The following is a 4,750-nucleotide window of genomic DNA, read 5'->3' as shown; positions in this document are numbered from 1 at the left end:
TTATCTTGCTTCCTCCTCCCCATAAGCTTGTGGGGGGTGCTAATATTTTTTCTTACAAATATGGAAACTGAGGCTCAGAGTGGTGAGGTGGCTCAGCCAAGACGGCACAGATAATAACTGGGGAGGTCAGGACCCCGTTCCAGACGCAGGCTCCAGCCCCCCCGTGTTCTTAAACTAATGATCATGATCATATGTCTAATTGTATGTCACTGGCCAATCTTTTCCATTTCACGAGGTGCTTTAATGTTGCTGATCTTTATAAAAATATTCACAACTACTCTCTGAAGCACCTATTAATGAGTCCGTTTTAGAGATGAAGAAACTGAGGCTCAGAGAAGTTAAAAGACTCGCCCAAAGTCACAGCCCTAATCCACGCTGGCAAAAGAAGGACTCAAACTCAGGTCTGTGAAGCAGAGACCTGCAAAGGGGGAGGAGAAGCATTTGCCTATCTTTGCCTGTCTCTGCACAAATGTAGAGGGGAAAAAATCATTTTAAGCAGGTGCCTTGCAGCCTTGCATTTAAGAAAAATGCATGGCATTAAGTTCCTTAAAAAGCTGAACCAAACCATCATCGGGGCTTGAAATGAGATTTTATGTTTTCCCCGTTCTGGGCACTGAACCGTCAGTGGTGCCATGCGCCAGACTGGTGAGGACCACTTGTCCGTTAGGGGCACCAGGGGTTGGTGGCCGTCCACCCAGCCTGGCCCAGCCTGGTTCTACCCTGGTGAGTGCCAGTGGCTTATGGGGATGGCCGAGGGCTGGGCTCAGAGAACAGCCATGGGGGTGTTCTAGCTTTTTTGCTGCTCCAAGTGTGGTCCACAGACCAGCAGCATCACCTGAGAGTCTGTCAGGAATGCAGGGTCTGACCCTACCTACCCAATCAGAATTTGTATTTTAACCAGAGGCTGCGGTGATATGTCTGCCCACTGCCATTTCGGAAACGCTGCTCTAGCTAAAATCAGAACGGAGGAAGGACAGCCCAGGTCTCAAGGGCCCCTGTCTTCCCCTGCCCTCGACCCCCAAGTCCTGAGCCGCTCACACAGACTCTAGAATTGCTGAAGCCTGACAGTGTGGGGCCCTGGGTCCTGGGAAGAAGGGAGGGAGGAGGCCCTCCCCTACTTCAACTGCTGGAGGTGCCTCCCGGCCACAGCCAGAGAGGGTGGGGGTGGGGGAGTTAGTCTCAGTCAGCAGATCTTTCTGGAAGGAGAGTCAAGGTGCCCCTAGTTCCCTCCCCTCCCACATGGGGACCAAGTGTAAGAACGCAGTGTTCAGGCATGCCGGGGCAGGTGGCCAAGGCCACCGGGTTCACCTTCCCCAAAGGCACCACTGTTTCCATGGCTGGTCCTGTACTCCCAGAGCTGGCCCCAGAGGGTCAGACCAAGGGGCTGCCTCTCTCCAGAAGAGGGGGGATCTGGGGCCTCGGCTCCCCGCTGCTGCTGGCCTGAAGCAGTTCCCCTCGCCTCTGCCTGCCTTTGGACGTTGGCCTCCCAGGCTCCGGCTGAGACACCTGCCCCTCGCAGCATTCTCCAGGCCACCTGGCCCACAGCGCTGGGCCCTCTGCTGGCTCCCCGGGCACCGGCTCCTTAAAGAGACAGCTGCTCTGCGTTTCTTAGCCAAGTAAGCACTCCCGAGTGGTCTCCGAGCCTGGGGAATAGGCTGAGTTCCACCCTTTGCCCCTGAGGACTGGCTGTCCTCGTGCCCGGGGGTTCCCAGCCCTGACACACACTTGGGTCACGTAGGGAGCTGACCAGCCTGAGCCAGTTAAAGCAGAATGTCTTGGGCTAGGTGAGGGGTGGGGGAGGAGGCATCAGTATTTTTAAAATACTGACTGGTGTGCAGCCAGGGTCAAAAGAACCTCTGAGCTGGGGCATCGGCCTCACTTTACCAATGAGGTAGTAACGGTAGCCCAGCTGCGGCCCAAGAGAAGGGCTCGCTCCGGGTCCACAGCAGAGCCACGACTGGAACATACCAGGCCACGCAGTGGGCTCCAAGCACTAGCAGGCCTGCTAACCTCGCAGCTGTGTGACCTCGGGCAAGCTGCCCAACCTCTGTCTGCTTCCTCACCTGTAAGAGGGGGATCCTTGTGCCTACATTACAGATTGTGTTGAGGGTGCCTGGCCCACGGAGGTGTTCAATCCAATGTTGCCGGCTAAATGAATGAATGGACACTTGGGCCGTTCCCAGGGCGAGGCGTGGGGCGGTCCACTTAGTCACCTAAGATCTGCAAACCAATTCAAGAGAATCCTGGTTGTCCAAGGTTCCAGAACCTTTGAAAGTTCTCCTGGCTGGGGTGGAGGCAGGGGACCAGGCCGTGGGAGGCTTTCCTTCGAGGGGCAGGGTTGAAGCCCATGGTGGAGGCCCCAGGATTTCAGGCCAAGGTGTGGGTAACTTGACAGAAGAATAAGTACCTCATCCATCTGCCAGCCACTTCCCGCCCCAGCTCTGTTCCACTGGAGTGGCTCTGCTTCCCTTGTGGGAGGGGCTGGGATGCTCACCTTCTCTTCACCCCTCTCCCCTGCTGGAGCCCAGCCAGGGCACCTATGGGGTCACCCGGATGCTGGCTACTGGCCCCTGGGGTGGGGGAGCTGAGCAAGGGCCCCCTTCCTGTGCAGACCAGGGTGAGGTCTAGCCAGGGAAGAGAGAGGAAGGGAGGGACCTCTCAGGTCTGGTAACAGGGAAGGGGCCTCCTATGGGGGCTGGAGGAGGGAAGGGGGGGAAGGGAGGCCCCTCTCAGCCTCCCCCACCTGCAGGCCCCAGCAGGCACCTTTCTTCTGGCACTCCCAGCCAATTTCCTGGTTCTCAACCCTCTCCCCACGCTCCACTTCACTGCGCTGCCCCCCTCCCATTAAAGCGGCAGTTCCTGGCCTGCTTTCCTCCTCGCTCCCCATCCCCTCAGCTTGTCACCATAACCCCCAGGGTGGCCAGGCCACAGGTGAGCCAGGGCAGGGCCCACCCTAATCAATTCCTTCATCACTGCTTTGATGAGACAGAATCCTGCGGATGGAGAGGTCAAGCGGACTGTATTGGGGCGTGAAGGGGGCAGGGAGTATCTCCTGGGATCTGAGCTGCCATCCTGGGGCAGGAGGGGGCACTGACTTGTTTGCCTTCCTTGAGCAGGTACAAAAGAAGCCACAGGAACACAGCCTTGCCTTTGAAGCATGCCTTTGAAACCTGGACTCTTGGGTCTGAGCCAAGCAGGCCCAGCCACCTCCCATGTCCTCGCCCCCAACGCCCTGCCCAGCCCCCTCCCCCCAGATGCTGCTGCGTGTCCAACCTTCGAGATCAAAGAGGCCTGGCTTTCTCCCCGCTGTGCAGTTTGAGCCCTGGGTTGGGAGTGCCCGTCAGGGTGGGACGCACGGGGTGCCCCATAGGAGTTCAAGCTCAGATTTCAGAGAACTCCAGACCCCAGATGCTCCTAAACACCTATCAGGGTATCTACACACACGATGAGCCTCCTCTCTTCCTTACAGTTATTGTGTTCCGGGTCCCATTTCACAGAGACTTCTTAGAGAAGTTAAATAAACTTATTCACGGAGCCCAAATCCAGGACTGTCTCCCCACTGGGAACTCCTACACCCTCTCCCAAAGATGAAGGTCACATTCAGTTCCCGCTCACCAGCCCCGTTCGTTGTATGCTTCAGCCCCCAAAGCCAATAGCTCACAAAGGGCTGCCTCCTCCCTGTTTCAAAGTGTGCTCATTTCAGCGGGCCCCTTGCCTTCTTCTGCCACCTGCACAGGCCCAGATAGGCAGCCAGGGCTCCGCCAGGGAACCCAACTTCCCTTCTCCCACCAGGAACATCAGCCCTCACTTTGCCTTTGTATTGGCTATATGGCCACAGGGGCTGGAGAGCTGGTGGTGGGGCTGAGCGGGGCTACCCAGTCTCACCACTGAACACCCCCTTAGAATAATGGGGGGGTAGGAGGGGCCAGCCCCTAGGCAGAGACTCAGCTCTCTCTCTGATGGAGAGAGGCAGGTGGAAGGACCCCCCCCCCCCCCTTCCCTTTCCCCCCCCCCTCTCTCTCTCTCTCTCTCTCTCTCTCTCTCTCTCTCACACACACACACACACACACACCCCACTCCAACTCAGCAGCTGCCTCTCTCACCTGACCACTCACCTGGCCCTCTGCTTCCTCCTTCCTCCCATCACCCTCCCTTCCCGGCCCCTCATCTCACTCCAGACTACCTGATCAAAGGCAAGAATCTGGGAGCCATTAATGATCTCCTTCTCCTCCTCCTTCCTCTGTCTCCCCTCCTCACCCCTACTTCTGCTCTTCCTGCCAGGACACAAATATCTATTTCCTGAGGTGGAACCAGACTGGGTCCGAGAGGGAAGGGCCTTCCCCATCAGCTCCCTCATTTTACAGCTGAGCAGGCTGACGCTTAGAGAAAGGGGGACTTTCTTAAGGTCACACAGAGAATTAGTGGCCAAGTTGGGACCAGGGCAATATTTAGACCTTTGGAAGGCTAAATAATGGAGAGGTTTTGTTTCTCCCCTGGCACAGGTATTTCAAAATAGAAGCAACATGAAACTGTAAAACGTAGAACTAGTGAAAATTAGCACCTGCCCACTAGAACTTTCTGCAGTGATGAAAATGTTCTGTATTTGTGCTGTCCAACATAGCAGCCAGTGGCCACATGTGACTGTTAAGCATTCAAATTTGGCTAGTGTGACTGAGGAGACGAACTTTTAATTGAATTTAATTTAAATGGATCTACATTCACATCGAAATAGCTATGTGTGGCTACTGGC

The 4,750-nt window shown here is 56.1% G+C and overlaps 1 long non-coding RNA gene across 1 annotated transcript; it reads left to right on the top strand.

Annotated features, from left to right (window-relative positions):
* Positions 1-2,288: 2,288 nt before the first annotated feature.
* On the top strand, positions 2,289-3,449 carry LOC141370386 (uncharacterized). The gene is made up of 2 exons (XR_012374380.1): positions 2,289-2,377; positions 3,117-3,449. It is a non-coding gene; the product is annotated as an uncharacterized lncRNA (long non-coding RNA).
* The last annotated feature ends 1,301 nt before the right edge of the window (positions 3,450-4,750 follow it).

Source organism: Callorhinus ursinus, unplaced genomic scaffold (assembly GCF_003265705.2).
Source record: "Callorhinus ursinus isolate GAN/ISIS: 27379988/994484 unplaced genomic scaffold, GSC_fseal_2.0 scaffold34, whole genome shotgun sequence".
Lineage (NCBI taxonomy): Eukaryota > Metazoa > Chordata > Mammalia > Carnivora > Otariidae > Callorhinus > Callorhinus ursinus.
Note: the sequence above shows the minus strand (reverse complement) of the source record. Positions and strands in the feature narration are given on the sequence as shown.